At 47.8% G+C, this 18,277-nt stretch overlaps 1 protein-coding gene and 1 pseudogene across 1 annotated transcript in view; both read right to left on the minus strand.

Annotated features, from left to right (window-relative positions):
• NMNAT2 (nicotinamide nucleotide adenylyltransferase 2) overlaps window positions 1-18,277 on the minus strand; it is a 199,378-nt gene that overhangs the window by 78,012 nt on the left and 103,089 nt on the right. The gene's annotated exons all lie outside the window — the stretch shown is intronic.
• On the minus strand, window positions 16,978-17,607 carry LOC142437262 (ubiquitin-conjugating enzyme E2 C pseudogene; annotated as a pseudogene).

Consider the following 18,277-nt stretch of genomic DNA (forward strand, 5'->3'; position numbering starts at 1 on the left):
CAGGGCGGAGCGCTCGGTTGCTGCAGCCCGTGTTCAGTCAGGACCAGAGAGAAGAGAGGGTGTCAGGTGAAGGACTCATCACCTGTCCTAAGTGAGGACCACGCAGCACTGTGGCTGGAATCCAGCCATTGGGGCATCCTGAGCTGGCAGGACCGGGGAAAGAGGGGATAGGGAGGAGACCATAAAGCTCTGGCCAGGACCTCCAAGGTCCGTGGAAGGGCCACGCTCTCTTTTAACATATTGTGAAGTTGACATGAGAGACTTCTGAGTCTCTTACAGCAGCGTTTCTGTAAGGGGCCCTGATGGCACATTGTTTAAGCATGGAACTGCTAAACAAAAGGTTGGCTGTTCAAAGCCACCCAGCCATGTGGGGGAAAGTTCTGTCAATCAGCTCCCATGAAAATCCCAGCCTAGACTACCCTACGAGGGTGGTTCTACCTTGTCATGTGGGATCACTGAGTCAAAATTAACATGACCGCATCTAATAACAACCACAGGAAATGTTTTCTAAAGCGCCCCTTTGGTGCCAGTCTGAAGGTTAATGAGCCTTCTGAGGAGAGTCTTCCTCTGTGACTTCCCAGCCACTCCTCAGAGCCCCGGGGCGATGGAACAGTCCCTCTGTCCTGTAGTCCATTACTGACACATCACCACCAAGTTTGGCGTCCAGAACTAGCTCTTCTGTGGCTCTCGTCGAGGGTCACTGGCCTCCAGGTGCTATGCCTACCTCCCTCCTTCCCATGGCCAACAATGAAAAGCCAAACTCACTGCCATCCAGAGAATTCTGACTCGTTCCGGGTGACCCTATCCCCTGACAGGAGTAGAAAACCTCATCCTTTTCCCCGGAGCAGCTGGTGGTTTCAAACCGCTGACCTCACGGTGAGCAGCCCAATGCATAGCCACGGCACCATCAGGGCTCACGGTTGCTGAACATCAATCCACTGGTGTGAATCCCACCGGTTTGCGCCAGTGAAAGGATCTGCAGCAACAGTAAGCCTTTAGCTCCTGGGGTGGAGACCTTGTGTCATGGCGGAGTAATTTGCAGTGTTTTCCTATCGACCGTCCCATCCATTGGGATAGGAAGCCGGTCGCCATTTCATAACCTATGACCCAACTCCCTACCTCACGCTCAGTTCACTGGGAAAGAAGGCTCCGTCAGAGTCCGCTCTGTGACACGCTGCTTGGAGGAGGAAGAGGTCAAGGAGCTCTGTCAGAGAAAGATGGAGGCCTCCCGTGAGGCTGGGAGCAGTCCTTCGGTGCGGGGCATCTTGAATCACAGAGGGAGCAGGTTGGCAAAACCAAAAAATGTGAACCAGATACAGGGAGGGAAACAGGATGGGCGATGAAAATACTAACGGACTCCCTACAGCATCCAAATTTGGGACCCTCTCCCCCTGAGGCTCTGCCATGGGAATCAAAATTATTTTAATAAAGTGCTCCCTTTTTTGGCTAAAATGATATCTATCCCCACTTCACAACTTCATTTCATCATAGACTAACATAACAAACATACTGTTTTATTTCCTCAATTTTAACATGCATCAGTAATTTTAATAATGCTGTGTGTGTTGGGAGAGAAAGCACTCCATTAAAAATAAATATTGACTGTAACACTCTAGTTTCAGAACTATTTGACACGAAAAGCACACATCTTAGCAGTGAGGAAATAGGACACTTCAATTTTAATTCCCTAGACCAGACTCTTAATTAGGTAAAATAGTTCATTTTTATCCATTCAAAGTCTACATGCCTCCAAGTCATTAAGGAAGAGCTGGGATGGAAGACGGTCCGTTATTATGGCCTGAATGAGCAGACCGACTTGGTTAGCGTTGGGCCCCTGGCAGTTGCCTATTGAGCTTGCCACAAAGATAGCCCTGGAAAGATGATTATCCTGCATGAAGGCTGAGCTAATTAGTTTATTGTGCCAACCTGGTCGATAAACACATGTGGGGTTAATTGAAGGGCGGAAGGATAAATGGCTTGGTGAGCCTCGCCTTTCTAGTTCTCAGGTCTCTTGCTTTGTGATGGTCTAACCAGGGTGTAGCTGCCTTAGCAGTTCCTTGCTTCAACTTGCAAGGCTGACTTCCTGCAAGACATCCCCAAGGAGAAGCCACATGGACCTACCCTGATGCAGCCCTGGGTGCTGCGGCAGCCGTGTGGAGACCCCTGCCAGTGCTGAGATGCTTACACATTCACTGACGATTCGGCATCATTGTGTCTGTTTTGTGAGATGGAGGAGGACTTTGTGGATTGGTGTTGGACATATGGGTTAATGCTGGACTTGTGGGCTTGGACAGCACTGGGTTGGGATGTTTTTTTTTTTTTTTTGATGCGCACTTAGCCTTTCTCTTATAAATGAGTTTCATGGATTTGTTTCTCTAAAGTACCCAGACTAATATCCTTCATGATTATTCATGAACCCCGCATGAAGAGGCGGAGTCAGTGCCACATTAAACTAACCAACTTTGCAGTAGAAGCTGCCCACGCATCACCTTTCTGATGGCTGTGTCCTCTTGGCTCCCTGCCTCCATCTTTCTGTGGTAATCTCCAGGATGAATACAGGATCGTTGGCCCATGCAGGACCAAACCAGAGGGAACGACCAAACCAGACCCACTCCCACTGAGCTAATTCCAACAGAGTGACTTAAGAAGACAGTGGAACTCTCCCTTTGGATGTCCACGGCGAAGGCTTTCCAGGAGCCAAGTTGTAGAGTTAGCAGTACGGCCCCTGTGGTGAGCAGCCCAGCTCAGAAGCCACTAATCCACGAGGCTCTTATTAGACGGAATCAGAAGTCACGAATCCGGCTTCTTTCTGGAAAAGGTGTGGAACTGGGACTCAGAGAGATTGAGTTGCACAGGGCTCCCTGGTCAAGTAGAGGCACAAACAGGACCAAAACTCAGGTTTTACTGACTCGTGAGTGTGTGTTCCACTCACGACACCCTGTGCTTCTTCGCAGCCAGAGTGGTTTCTGGGTATTCAGCATGAAGGCGAGGGCAGCCATCATGAGATACAGAGGAAAGGCAATGAAGGGCGGGGCTCTGGATCGAGACTGGGTGAGTTCAATCCCACCTCCACCACGCCCCAGCTTCAGGGACTCAGCCACTTACCGGCTTGATCCCCCTATTCCCTCGTCTGTAAAGCGAGGATAAAAATAGTCTCTACCACACAGGATTTTTGTGAGGGTTATTTCAATTATTTCAATTCCGATGCGTAGAGATCCTCCAGCTCAGCATGTGTGTTTGTAAGACAAACTCACAGGTGTTCCTGAGCAGGAAGTAAGAAAGAGAGTGATATGCAGCCGAGGCTACCTCAACGTGCTGCCCATTCACCAGGACGAACTGAAGAGAGTGGGCCTTCCCTCCCACTGTCCTGCTCCAGTAAACCTCCATGTTCTTTCTAAGCTTGCTTGAGTGAGGGATGCCTCGTGGACACTGTTGGGATGATGTGCTGATTGGTCAGTTTCCCCACCTCCTCAAGCAGGGCATTGGAGAGAGGGCTTCGGAGGCCCCCTCTGGAAGAGCTTTTGAACATTGCTGGACGGTCTAGGCCACCTTGTCACAAGCTAGGGGGGTGCAGGGCTGGGTTGCCCAGGGAAATTCCCGAATCAATCACCTTGCTTACTATCCTAAACAACATGTCTTTTCTTTTGACAGCAGGTACCCTTAGGGTTAATTCCAAATATGATCCATGAGGTGAATTCAATTAGAATTGGCAGCTGTCCCCGCCCTTTCCACTCCCCCGCCCCCTCCTGTTAATGTCATTTCCAATGTCTAGAGTAAACTATGCTAAGAAAGGTTTCCATCTCCTTTGGGACTCTGTGCTCCCAATTCCTGCTTCGTAGATGCTCACATCCCATTCTATCTTCATTCAGACTCGCCGAAACCCCAGAAGGATCACCTCTGCCTCCTTACTTCTCTCTCCCTCTTTCTCTCTCCTCTCCTCTCCTTCCTCTTCCCCTCCCTCCCACCTTCCAGGCTCAATTTTCAGGTCACAACTCAGCCTAGTCTCAGCTGGGATCCCCTCAGGACTCTTCCAACCTGGACCCTGCAAAGCCCTTCAGATGAAAGGCCCGGGGCTGCAAAACGGAGGGTGGGCAGTAATACAGTAGCCCTCCCCCTGGAGAGAGGGCAGCCGTCAGTCACAGCGACCCTCATAAGTGCATGAACACCCAGCGGAGGGGTCTTGGTGGAGGGCTAGCTGCCACAGCCTATTTGTCAGCTCACAGCTGAGGAGGAGGAGGAGGAGGAGAAGGAGAAGGAGGAGGAGGAGGAGGAGGAGGGGGGGGGCCTGGCAGGGAAGCATGGATGGGCAGAGAAGAAGGCTGGAGGGTGAGGAGCCCGTGGAGGCTTCTGCTGGATTGACAACATGAAAGGAAAGGAGATGCCGAGGGTGAGGGGGGCGTTGGAAACAGAGGGGGCTCTTTCTCCAGGGGAGGGCTGCAGAATCAGGGATCCTGGCGTGAACACGGCTCTTCTCCCATATTGAAAAGTTCCGGTAGCAACCGGCTTGCTCTTGTTGTGCCTGTGGCTGGAAGCTCTGGCTGCCGGGGCCTCAGACCGGAGCCTTCCAGAGCGTCAGACCCTCACGGTGGGTAATCCTGGACTGGTCCTCCCAAGACGAATATCATCTGCCCATCCAGGCAATCCTCTGCCAGCAATACACCCTATTGTGCACCCCAAATCGAACCTGTGTTCTCGGATGCCAGCCCTGTCGCAGTCCTGCGAGTGCCTGTGTCTCTGGCTTACCACAAAGGACAAGAAGGCCTTTCCTAGAATTTGTATGCAGGGTTGGGGTTCTCAAAGTTACGCCTGTTCCCCTCTGTGTTTTTGTTCTCACCAACAAGGGACTTTTTTTTTTAAAGAAAAGTTTATCTTATCGAGCTATCATTTGGGGGGGAACCGATAATCCAGGATGCATGGCAGAGTTAAATCGCCAGCACAGGATGTGATATTAATCACCAGAAGCACTCCATTTACAAAGCACCAGAGGACGACTCGATTAGAGCACTCCGTCATGTAGACAGCACACAAAGGGAGGGGAAACTGAGGCCACCGTGCAGGAGATGGGCCTTAAAATGAGATGTGGAATCTGCATGAGTGCAGCGGGGAAATCGGGGTGCAATCAGGCAGCCAGCCAGCCCCACATCGAAATCGGAAGGGAAGAGATGTGATCAAACGCTTGCGGCCTTAGAGACAGAATGCTAGCCGAGATGAGAGGGCCATCCTCAAATAAATTTTTTAAGCTGCCTGGGTCAGAAAGAAATGCCATGGTTACCATGGATGTAACCCTTTCTCTGGGGGATCCAAACTCCTCATGGAAAATTCTCAGTGTTGATCACATACTCTCCCTGCTGGCTTCCAGGCCTTCAAAACCTCTGTGCGTTTCTCGCTGTGCTGTGCTTACTGCGGCCAGGCCAGCCAGCCTGTCAGAATTCCCCGGGCAGCAGTGGACTTGAGATCGTGACCGTGGGAGGCTGTGTACCTGCCCAGGCCCAGGCCCAGGCCCAGGCCCAGGCCAGGCAAGGCGGTCAGTGCTACAAGAAGGGGTGTCCATGGTGGCCCGAGGCCAGAGGTGTCTCTTCCACTGGAAACCCGAGAGAAAGACTTCGTGCAATTTGGAACAGGTGGGAATAATGAGGATGTAGACACTCGGAGTCCTTCCAGGGATACCTGGAGCTCATTAACGTGAGGTCCTGGAGATCCCACACTCAGAGGTGTTTACTGAGGCCCAAAGTGAACTTCACAGTGAACATGGGCTGAGAGGGTCACCTCTACTATGGTAGGACAGGATAATGGCCCCCTGAAAGATGTCCACACCTTAACCTGCAGAACCTGTTTCCGTTACCTGACACAGCTAAAAGGACTTCGTCTAGCCACCTCCTTGCAGACTTCTGGCCTCCACGCTGGCAGTGGGAAATTAATACACTCGTCAGCACAGGCCTTCCCGTGTCCCGGGGCACTGGAGGCTAAGTCTGAAGCATGGAATTGCTCGTGGCTGTCTTCATAGATAATTTACTACCGGTGCTGCTCCCTCCTGATTTATTCACACTGCCATTAGCTCGGTCCTTTCCCGCCGGGAACCTGTTCTCCCAGCTATCTCGGGGACCCACCGAGGAGCGCAGTCTAATTGCTCCCAGGAAGCAAGAGAGCTGGAAAGAGAAAATGACAAGCCGAGTCCAGGGACTTTGGGGAAAAATGTGCGCTGCCTGTCACAGACCCAGGGAAGCTGGTAAGGATTGCCTCTGGTGAAACTGCTTATCAAAGGTTTCCCAAACAGTCCTCCTCGGCCACACCCAGGAGAGCATTTGCTCCAGCAAGTCCTGGTGGCGTGGTGATGAAGCGTTGGGCTTCCATCTGCAAGCTCTGGCAGTTTGAAACCACCAGCTGCTCCACAGGAGAAAGACTGGTCTCTCCACTCCCGTAGAGACAGCGGCAGTTCTAGCTTGTCCTCTAGGGCCACTAAGAGTCGGAACCGACCGATGGCAGTGCGTCTGGCTTGGGTTTGGTCTTACAGAGGAGTCTGGTGGAGCACTGGGTAAGTGGTAGGCTGCTAACCCAAGGGTCGGCGGTTTGAACCCACCAGGCGCTCCCAGGGAGAAAGGCGAGGCGGTCGGCTTCTGTGACGACCCACGGCCTTGAGAACACTACGTGAACAGTTCGACTCTGTCCTACGGATCCCATGGCAGGGCGTTGGTTTGGGTCCTGCAGATTGTGGCTGGCTGGTCACACAATTCTGTCCCTGGAACCCTGCAGAGTCCAGAGACAACCCCTTGGCAAGACAAGCAAATTGCGTATCGCCTTTCCCGACTGGAAGTGGGTAATGTTTCCCCAAATACCAAAGGAGACCTTGGCCTTCTCATAGCCTCCTCAAGGGAAAGGGGCGAACACCTTTCCCGCGCTTTCACAGGCGGAAGCCCATCTCAAAAGCACTGGTGGGTAGGAGCTACCCTGTTTTACACCAACCTTCCCACCACAGCAACACCCTCAGGCTGCAATGTCCAAGCCACAAAGCTTACAAAGCTGCTTCCTGCTGCATGTTAACAGATCCCAGGCTTGCTATAAAGCCTACGGAGGTGGACAGGGAGCCAGTGAACTCAGTTTCCCACTCCCAAGTGTCTGGCTGAGCCTCACCCTGCCACCTGACCTGTTGAAGCACCTGAGGTGAGCACAAGACCTCCCACTATTTATGTTGATGAAGTGCCAATGAAACTGGTTAAAAAAAAAAGATTTACTGTTTTGGAAACCCCAAAAAGGCAGTTCTACTCTGTGCTGGAATGGACTCGGTGCCAGTGGGTTTGTGTTTGGTTTGGTTTGGTTTGGTATCAGGCATTTTACAGGTGCCCTCTCAGGCATTCCAGCCAACTCCCCCAGAGTTCCCATTCCGTTGTTATGGTTAGTTGCCACCGAGTCGATTGGAACCCACAGTGGCTCTCTGTGAGCGCGGACCAAAGCTGCTCCAAGCGTCTCCAAGACTCCGACCTTTCCGAAGCGGCTCAAACCGCCCAGCTCCCAAGGCCCTGCAGGGTGAGTTCAAACTCGAACTTTTGACAAGTGGTTGAGCATTTATTTACCTGGGTGCATCACTCAGGGACTCCACGCTTCCATTCTACATATGGGGAGAGTAGCGTTCCGGATGGCTCACTAACTGATCCCACATCATTCCCCTAGAGGACTAGAACCTGGCCCTCGGGAGCCCAGACTCACTCTCCCGGGTTGTATTTGCTTCGAAGAGCCTCCCGTTCAGTAGGGAAAGGACAGGCTTGCGTACAAGTAAAGCCACTACACAGTTCCACCAGCAAGCAAGCTCCGTGAGGGCAAAATCCTTGCTGAATGAATCAAAATTAATGTAAAAATCAGTGGAAATTAGGGGACAGATAGAGAGAATCACTAGACTGGTGATGGATTAAAGGAGGACGAGGAGAATAATTCAAGAAGGCTTCACAGAGGAGGCTAAGGCATCTTACACGGCAGTCTGTTCCAGCTCCCACAGGCTCTACACACTGGAGGTGGGGTGCCCAGTGTACAGGATATGCCCCATCACTGAAATAACGGGGAGCGTCTACGAAAATCCAGCCAACAACTATACCCCAATCAAAACTCTTTATCAATAGGCTCTGCCTTCTGAGTAGAACAAACTCTCTTAATGGCAACACTGTCTTCCCCTCCGATGCCCCATTCAGAAATGTCTGGAAGAAAATGTGGGGTCCTGTCCCCTCTACACACCTCCGTCCACTTCATCCATCCACAAGTCCTGGAAACCTTACACTCCTGACGGTGGACAGAGGTGGGAAGGAGACAGTCCTGCACACGTTCAAGTGTAAAATGCGGCCTCGCAGCCACACAGGGGCCTCTTCTGGACCCACTAATGGACCCGCCTCCCTTTCTAACCCGTGGGTGCCTTCACACGCCTGCTCGATGCGCTTCAGTAGCATCTTAGTTATGTGTCTGCGAAACGGACATTTCTCACCTACACAAAGTCTTGTCGCTGAAGCCAGCTCTCCGCCAGATGAGGCAACATTCACCACGCTTGCAGTGATGCTCCTGTCCTGTCATGCTTTCCTGTGTTACATACATGTACACACGCACAAGAAGGGGCTTGAAAAAGCTTGTGGGGAAATTCCGTTTCTGTTGTCTTACCTGTATTGTGAACTGGGTGGGAAAATAAATTCATTCCATTTTCCCACAGTCCTTTTGAAGCCCCTCAGGCATGTTTCCCGCTCTCTGAAGTCAGAACCAGGTCCGATTAATCTTTTAACCCCCAGTGTCGCCATTGCCTCGTGAGTTAGATGAGTTCATCAGTGTGTGGTGGAATCTCACATACTGGTTAAATCGGGCAAACAATTCACCGTCCAGACTGCTAACCAACCAAAAGGTTAGCGGTTCCAGTCCACCGATCTACTCCTATGAAACCAGCCATGAAAAACCCTCCGGAGGGCAGTTCTCCTAGGGCATACGCGGGTGGCCAGGAGCCAAATCGATTCCCCACCCACTGGTCAACTAGATGAATAGTCCACTAATACACGGAACTGGCCCGTCTTTGTGATGGAGATGGAGGCGGGGGGGGGGGGGTTGAGACTCAGAGACAGAGGGGAGGGACCCCCACAGCTATGTGTCTCTGCTCCATGGCATGCCCTCCCGGAGCCCAGTGGGATTTCCTCTGACGCCAACTTTCTTCTCTGACGACAGACTTTCATTCTTGGCCAAGTCAGCACTTTCCTAGTGCAATCTGTTGGGCTTTCGCCAGCACCCCCACTGGAGGACTGCGATTAAATCCAAACCTAGTAGATGAGGTGAGGAATCGAATGGGGGGGGGATGAGATTACACGTGATAAATATTCACAGGAGAAGTCACCAGCCGCCTTGCTTTTCATCAAATACTTCCAGCAGACTGCACCACTGACTGAAGACAGGCGCTTACTTCCATTCTGCTGAGATGCCGCTGGATGACCTTGAGGGCAGTGCCAGGAATGGGGACAAGGTCAAGTCAGAGGGGTGGGGACGGGAGGTGACACAGGGCCAGACAAGAGAGGTGTACACTTTTGGGGAAAGGGAGAAATGTAATGTGTAGCTGACTTGCCAGAGAGGTGAGAGTTGAAATTAGTGTCTAACACTGGGATAAAGAACCCTGGTGGTGCGGCGGTTAAGCGCAGAGAAAGGTCAGGGATTCAAGCCCATCAGCGACTCCACTTCCGGAAGACTGCAGCTGGGAGCCCCGTGGGGAAATTCCCAGAGGGTCACTGTGAGTCGGAGTCCACTCGATGGCCACAGGTTCGGGTGTTTCAAATGACGGGATGGCGTGCACAACCAAGCCAACGGGTATCGTCAAACCTCGGAGAGGCACTCTCGTCGCAGAAAGCATGGAGCACGACATCGGTGGAATGAGTGAAAATCGGTGTACAGTTCCTCTGACCCTCAAAATCCCTTCCCCAACTCCACATAACAGCTTGCTACGCTTCTGCTTGCCCTTGCAGGAGATGGGAATATTATCCTCCGGAGCAAGCTATCTGAAAAGGATCTAGACTCGGGAAAACCAGGAAAGCAGAGGGAAGTGCTTCCCAGCACACAGGGGGAGGAAACGAAGGTCTCTAAGCTAACCAGGGAGAGAGAGCCACAGCACAGACGGCAGACTGATTCCTGCCCCTCAGGTAGAATGTGGGAGATGGGCGAGGAGACGGGCGAGATCAAGAGAGAACATGTAGATATTTGAGGAGCCACCCCCTCGTGCCCGTGAAGAGCCCACTAGTCAGCTCACTGTACCTGTGACTCTCAACGGTGCATACAAGAGCAGCCAAGGACCGCCAGGCATTTGTAGTGGGCCTCCGAGATAAATGGGGTAAGCCCAAACAAATGAATAGAAAAAATAAAACAGGGAGGGGGTGGGGAGACCTCATAGGAACCAGAAATGTAGGAAGTAGGAGAAAATATTAAACATATCACGTCTTCAGAGAGATAGCAGAAAATCTCGCATGGCAAAACAAAATGAAGACGCTATAAAAAAAAGAAACATTCACACATCCACTTAATAGTCAGGGGCAAAGCCCTACTGGCTTAGTGGCTAAGCACTCCAGGGCTGAGAGGTGGGCAGTCGGGGCTTTCTTTGTAGTGGAGGGAGCTAGAAAGTCCAGATTGCCATCAAGGCTATGAGAGGCAAATCAAGCAAGGAAGAGGAATGAGCAGACCCAGCATAAGGGATTTCATGACTTTAAACACTGTAGTCAAGAAAGGCCTCGCTAAGAAATCGAGATTTCTGCCTAGCACTGAAGGAGATGGGGAAGCAAAGATGAATAAGAAATGCTCGTGCCAAGGGAAAATATTACAGTAAAAAAAACATCATCAAAGTGAGCAAAAGGACTTGGGCACCACAGAAAGTAAATCAGTCAGACCACAGTCAGTTCTGACTCACAGAGGCCCGGCCGCGTGGATTTCCACGGCTATCAATCTCTACAGGAGCAGAAAGCCATCTTGTTCTCACATGGAGCAACTGGTGGCTTTGAACTGCTGGCCTTGTGATGAGCGGTCCAGTGAGGAGCCTACGACTCAACACCACCAGGGACCATCTGTGTGTAAGACTATGTGTGGACAGTAGGGAAAAAGAGAGAGAGAGAGAGAGAGAGAGAGAAAAGAGAAGAGAATCAATCCAGCAGGTTCAATCTAGTTAAAAGGTTTTCCACACATGTATGGTTAATTGATTTTCAACAAAAGCAAATCAATGAGGGAAGGAAACTCATTTCAATAAGGATGGTGAAACTACTAGGTCAACGGATGAGGTGGGCAGAACTCCACGGAGAAGAACTTCAACCTCTGTTCACACCATGAACCCAAAACTTAACCTGAAGTCAAGTATCTACCTGCATGTGAAGGCCAAGCCATGAGGCTTCGAGAGGGAAATAAGAGAGGATAACTGTGTGACCTCGGCGGACGTAAAATTTCTTAGATAGGAAAGAAAAAGAAAAGGAAAAAAGATAAGTTGCATTTTAACAAAATTAAAAACTTAACTTGTACTCATCAAAAGACATTAGTATAACGAGGCAAGCAGATGACTGGAAAAACCGTTTGCAATGTAAATATACGTAACTAGGGACTCATATCTGAAATATATAAAGAATTCCTACAGCTTAGTAATGAAAAGACAATCCAACAGAAAGAAGAAGAATACAAAAGTGGATGTTTAACAAATGAATGGCCAATAACTACATGGAAAAGGCTTGACCCACCCTGAAATTCTTCTGGGTGCAAGTGTTTCTTGCTTGTTCCATGACAAACTTTTTTTTAAAAACATTTTATTAGGGGCTCATACAACTCTTATCACAATCCATACATATACATACATCAATTGTATAAAGCACATCTGTACATTCTTTGCCCTCATCATTTTCAAATTTCTTCTCAGGTTTTTAAAACATTGATGGTGGTCTTTTCTTTCTTACTCATTATGTATATTTCTACCTTTGTATTATTATTTTTTTATCTTTACCACTTTATTTTATTTTTCATTGTTTCCCTTGGGTTTTCCAATGTGTGACGCACAGAAGGAGTGGATGCACAGAGATAAGAACTGATGCGAAGGCTTTAGTGGGTGAAGGCATGGGGGGAGGGAGGTTGGGAGGGGGAGGGGATTTGGGAAGCAAACAATATATGCAGGAGGGAGGAGGGTGCACTAGCATTGATTGTGATTACACAACTCATTTTAAAAGCAATTTAACCATGAAAAAGAAAATGCTCTAAAATTGTAGTCATGATTGTACAATTCTTCTTGATATGATTAACTATTGAACTGTATGATATGTAAATTATGTGCCAATAAAACTAAACAACCAAAATAAATAATAATTATATATAAATAATAATGAATTAAACAGCTAAAATAAAACTGCAGAGAAATACCGCTTTGTCTGAATTTTAAAAAGTAAAATAGCATGCATTATTTTGAAATAATTATAGACGCATGGGAAGCGTCAATAAGAATCCACACAAAGTCCTCATGTCCTTTTCATTCAATTTCTTCCATTCATTACATTTTACATGCCTTCATACCAACCTGAAACGTATTAAAAAGATAGACAATACTAAATATGGATAACGATCTGGAGGAACCGGAACTCTCATGCATTGCTGATACGATCGCAAACAGGCAACTAGGTTGAGAAACTATCTGGAAGTTCTTCCTAAAGTCAAATCAACACTATAGGACTCAGTAATTCCATATTAGCCTAAAAGCAATGAAGACGTGTCCACAGAAACATTTACTCCGGAATGCTTTCTACAGCTGTGTCTACAATAGCCAAAGTGGTAACAACCAAATGCTCATCAACAATCGAAGGATAAACACCTCGTGGTAGAGTCATAGCCCCGAATAAAGACTACTACGCAGTAATAAGAAAGGATAACCTGTGACCACTCCCGACAACATGGATGGACCTCAAGGACATCGTGCTGAGAGCAACGCAAGCCGCACACACAACAATATATACTACATCGTTTCATTTATGTGAAGTTCAACATTGCAAAACCAATCAATGGTGATAGAAATCAGAAGAATGGCTACCTGGGGGTGGGGGGCGGGTAAGAATTGAGTGAGGGGCACAATGGAACTTTCTTGGGTGAGAAATCTTTCCTGGACTGCTGGTTACACAGATATATTTACCGCATCTCATTGATCCAAGATCTGTGCTTTCCACTCTTTGTGAATTTTAGTTCAATTTTTTAAAGTGATAAAAGGCTGGGGGTGGGGTGGGCAGAGGGAATAAAGGTTTTTCACAATGAGAGAATGAGATGGTAGAGGGAAAGAAATCAGACGTAAGGAAGCTTCTACAGTTTGTGGAAAAACAGAATAGAATATAATTTAAAAATCTCCATGCACTTCCTTAAGCCCCCTTGGGTATGGATCTCTTTACCCCACACTCAGGGTCTTTGGTCTGCAAATTAAAGGGTATCCCGGGATAAAGGAACGCTGGTGGCACCGTGAGTTAAGCAAGGCCTCCAGCAGCAGGAGAATGGTAAGGATTGTACTCCGGTAAAGATGTACGGGCTTGGAGATGCTTAGGGTCACTCTAAGTCAGTTTCAGTGTGTCTCAGTAGATCCTGAAACTCCAAGTGAATTAGTGAATCTCAGAGAGGATCTGAAAAACTTCCAGAAAGGAAGGAAAAGGTTATATAAAATAAGTAGGAATAAAAAAGGCATGGCACTTCTTATCAGCATCATTGGAAGCTGGACGATAATAGAATAACAAAATTCTGAAAGAAAATAATGTCTGACTAGACTACTTGACTGTCAGAAGTTCACACCAGATTCAGAAGAGGATGTAAAATAAGGGATATTATTGCCGATGTCAGATGGATCTTGGTTCAAAGCAGAGAATACCAGGCAGATGTTTACTTGTGTTCTATGGACTAGGCCACAGCTTTTCCCTGTGTGGATCATAACAAACTCCGGACGGCCTTGAGAAGAATGGGAATTCCAGAACACTTCGTTGTGCTCATGTGGAACTTATACATAGATCAATGCCTCTAATAATCAATGCTGCTAATAGATCAAGAGGCAATTGTGTGAACAGAAAAATGGAAGACTGCCTGGTTAAAATCAATAAAGGTGTGCATTAGGGTTGTATCCTCTCACCATAATTTTTCAATCTGTATGCTAAGCAAATAATTAAAGAAGCTGGATTATATGAAGAAGAATGGGGCATTGGAGTGGAGGAATGCTTAACAATCTGTGATATGCAGATGACTTGAGACACTTGCTGATGAAGATCAAGGATTGCAGCCTTCAGTGTGGCTTACAACACAATGTAAAGAAGACCAACATCCTCACAATTGAACCAATAGGTAACATGATAAATGGAGAAGAGATTGAATTTGTCAAGGATTTCATCTTGCTTGAAGCCACAATCAATGCTCATGGAAGCAGCAGTCAAGAGATCAAATAACACATTGCATTGGGTAAATCTGCTCTTTAAAATGTGCTTGACACAATGTATGTATGTATGTATGTATGTATGTATGTATGTATGTATTGTGATCAGAGCTGTATGAGTCCCCAAGAAAATAATTTAGAAAAACAAAATAAAGAATATTTGTTTAAATTTAAACAACAACAACAAAAGACCTCTTTAAAGTGTTGAAAAGGCAGGATGTTCCTTTGAGGACTAAGGTGTCCTGACCCAATCCATGGTACTTTCGATTGCCTCACATGTATGTGAAAGTTGGATATTGAACAAGGAAGACCAAAGAAATAGCGATGCATTTGAAGCATGGTGCTGTCAAAGAATACTGGAAGTATGGTCTCCCAAAAGAACACAGATCTGTCGTGGACGAAGTACAGCCAGAATGCTCCTTAGAGCGAGGAAGGTGAGGTGTCGTCTCATGCACTTGGAACACGCTATCAGCAGAGACCACTCCCTGGAGAAAGGACAACATGTGTGGTAAAAGAAAGAGGGACAGACACAGCGGCTGCCACCATGGCTCAAACGTCAGACCCATCGTGAGGCTGACGCTCGACCAGGCAGTCTCGCTCCCATGTACTCAGGGCTGCTTGACCACACCCAACAGTAACAAGGGATCTCTATATCTTGACTATCAATCAAAAATGAAGACATTTTCCAGCACGAAAGATTAGTAAATTCTTTAAACAGGAAACTCAGGGCAGATTAAAATCGGAAGTTAGAAGGGAGCGGCGTCTGGAAAAGAAGGGAACTGAGGGATTATCTGTTGAATGTGAGAATGTGGACATTTTAACAGTAAAGCAAATGAAAACCGACAATAATTAACCGCAAAAAAATAAAAATTAATAAGGGAATATAATCATAGAACGTTTATGAACCTATTTCACAGATAAACACACCTAGTCCTTAGTATGTCGATTGGACCTAGTCGTAATAATAGAAATAGCAAATACCGATTTAATAAAAAATGATCTTCAAGCGGTGCAACATTGGGAGGGTCAACTATGTGGCAAAGTTGGTGATGGTGGTGCTGAGTCAGTTCCTGGGTACGGCGACCCCTGGTGGCAGAGGAGAACGCCGCCGCAATGTTTCTAGGTTGTGACCAAGGGGCATATATGGTAGTATGAGAGAGCTCAGTCTCATTTCTCATGGTAGGACATTCTTCAAGTACAATAGAAAAGCAGAGAACTGGCGTAACAAGGTCCCAATTTTAATATGTGGAGGTTATTGTAGAAGAAATAGCAAAGGGGTTGAAAGCAGAATTTGCGAGTGGGGAGAAATAGGGATTAAAGCCTGCTACTTACCAACGTCAGTAGTAGTATTTTGTTTTAACCAGAAGCATGCTTTACTATAATGAAAATCCTACTTTTAAGCATAAAGCCCTCGAATCACTATCTAATACATTATTCAGTACATTATTATAATATAGATTTTACAAAATAAAAGAATAAAAACCACAACCATGAGACGTAAAAAGGCTAAGTAATTTACGAAAAGTGAAGGCTAGGCGCTCTTTCTATTTCTGTTTTTAATCCTATTAATGTGGTTTGGGAGACCGTGCTACTCATCCTTTGGGAGGTGTCCTTCCAAACAACAAAATATCACGCATGTCTAGAGTTGAGACAAGCCGCCCGGCTGTGAGCTATTCTAATCACCAAGACGTCAGCCGGAGCTTCCTTGAGCTGGCAACAGTCATTTCCTGCTCCATTTAAAAGTCTTAATCACTTAGCTACCTCCCGCCATCAACACTCTCTTACCCATTTGCATGATTACTGCTGTTCTCCATAGGTCTCAAAACCTTGTAGCTGAAGCTAGGCGATGCTGTGAACCTGACTTCTTGATAGAGGGAGGCCTGTGCTGAGTACATGCTTAATGCCCACAGTAACGGGGCTGGGGCACACTGGCAGAGTGGCTTCTTTCACTGCTAGGAGAATCTAAGGAATAAGTATATTGGCAGTTCTCTCATTAATGATTTCAAGTGGCATTTCTCCTCCTGCCCCTTAAAGAAAGAAAATTGATTCCATGAACTATACCAACGGAACTGCTACAGGATACAAGGTGAAAAATATAAATGCGTGCCTGTCAGAGCTGCGTGTCTCCCCACCCTGGATTTTAGCCATGAATCTACTTTCGCCATACAAACTGCCCAGAGGTTTTTCTGCCCTTTGTTCCTTTCCCGCCAGAGGGTGGCTGCCCTGACCCTTGCTAGGATTGGTGATCTTTCACTAGCAGCTGCTATGCTCATTGGTCAATACATGACTGATGGCATCTCCCCCAGGCTCACCAGGAATGCTTCATTAGCATACTTACCTGTTTGATCAGTTGCCCGCCATTCCTTCCTTGTTTGAAGATGCACCACTATTGGCTACCTCAGCTGTACCTTATTTTACATGTGACGTAATGGTGCCAGCCCCTCGCTGGCTATTTATTTTATTTTTTCCCCGAACCAACCCCAAATGTTATTTATTTAATACAATCATCACAGGGTGCAAATGGAGACTTAATTTAAAAAACAAACACAACAGAAATGACACCACAGCTTGAGATAAGAGTTCTACACAGACATCAAGGGGCGGGGTGGAGGGAGGACAGACAGCTACAGAAGAGAAGAGAACACAAGGACAGGGAAGGTCAGGGCTCTTGGCTGGAGACTTGCTTTGAGTAGGTTTCCTGCAGGTATTTCTTAAAGGCTGTGGGGTTTTTCCGGAGTTCCGCAGCATGTGTGTTCAAAGGGCTGTTGATGTTGGGCTCCCCCAGCAGGCTCTGGATGGAGAGGAGAATCGTCCTGACGTCATACAGGGCAGACCACTTGTCCTTCAGGATGTCCAGGCAGATGTTACCCTGAGTGTCCACGTTGGGGCGGTAGCAGGGGGTGAGGAACTTCACTGTGGGTGCATTGTCAGGGTAGCCACTGGGGAACTCCAGGGAGAGCTATACCTCAGGTCTTCACAGACTGTACCAGCTGCTCCGTGGATGGTCCCTATCCATTGAAAAGGTTGTCTGATTCCCGGAAGGCAGAGATTCCTTTGTTGCCAGACATCATGAGGGTCATCAGCTCCTGTTGTAGCCTCTTGCCCACGGAACCCCGGGCTGCGCCCCCGCTGGGCTCGGCTCCTTTCCGGGCGGCTATGACATTGGCTGCGGCTGGGTTGCGGTTTTGGGAGGCCATTCGCCCGGTGTTGGCAGACGGGATCTCCGGAGACTGGAAGGCAACTGCCTCGCTGGCTATTTAAACCTCTGCTCTCAACTCAATAAAATGAGGCTTGATCAGATTCCTGTCTTGCCTCCATCTCTCCGCGCCCTTGCACATCTTCCTTCCCAGTCCCTCTTTCAGGTGTCCACGTTCTTGATGTTCCGTGGGACGGGACACATGCCTGCATATATAAATGTATATGTGTGTATATATAAATATATGCATATGAGACACAGATATATAGATCCAGATATCATAATTGTCGAGTTGCTCAAGGAGCGAAGCAGCAGAGAATTGAAAGACAAGATTAGCTTTGAGACCTAGAAGAGACCTCAGATCATTTATTCCAAATACGCTCTTTTTACAAATGAAAATGTTAGGTTAAACAGAGATGGGGAGAGAGGCATGACAACAGGGGAGTGGCATCAGAATTTTGATGTAAAAAATGTGGGGAGGAGGCAGTTCATGTCCTGGTCTTCACTTTCTAGATCTGTGATCTTGATCACGAGGTAACTGCAATGAAACGCCTCGTCCTTGACGTGTGATGCGGTTTCCTGTGGACTCTCCATCACCAGTCAGTTCTGACAGGTGTAGAATCCCTCCCCTTTCCCACCTTTAGTAAAAAGTTTCCATTAGTGTTGCCTTC

This window comes from Tenrec ecaudatus, chromosome 1, assembly GCF_050624435.1.
Source record: "Tenrec ecaudatus isolate mTenEca1 chromosome 1, mTenEca1.hap1, whole genome shotgun sequence".
NCBI lineage: Eukaryota > Metazoa > Chordata > Mammalia > Afrosoricida > Tenrecidae > Tenrec > Tenrec ecaudatus.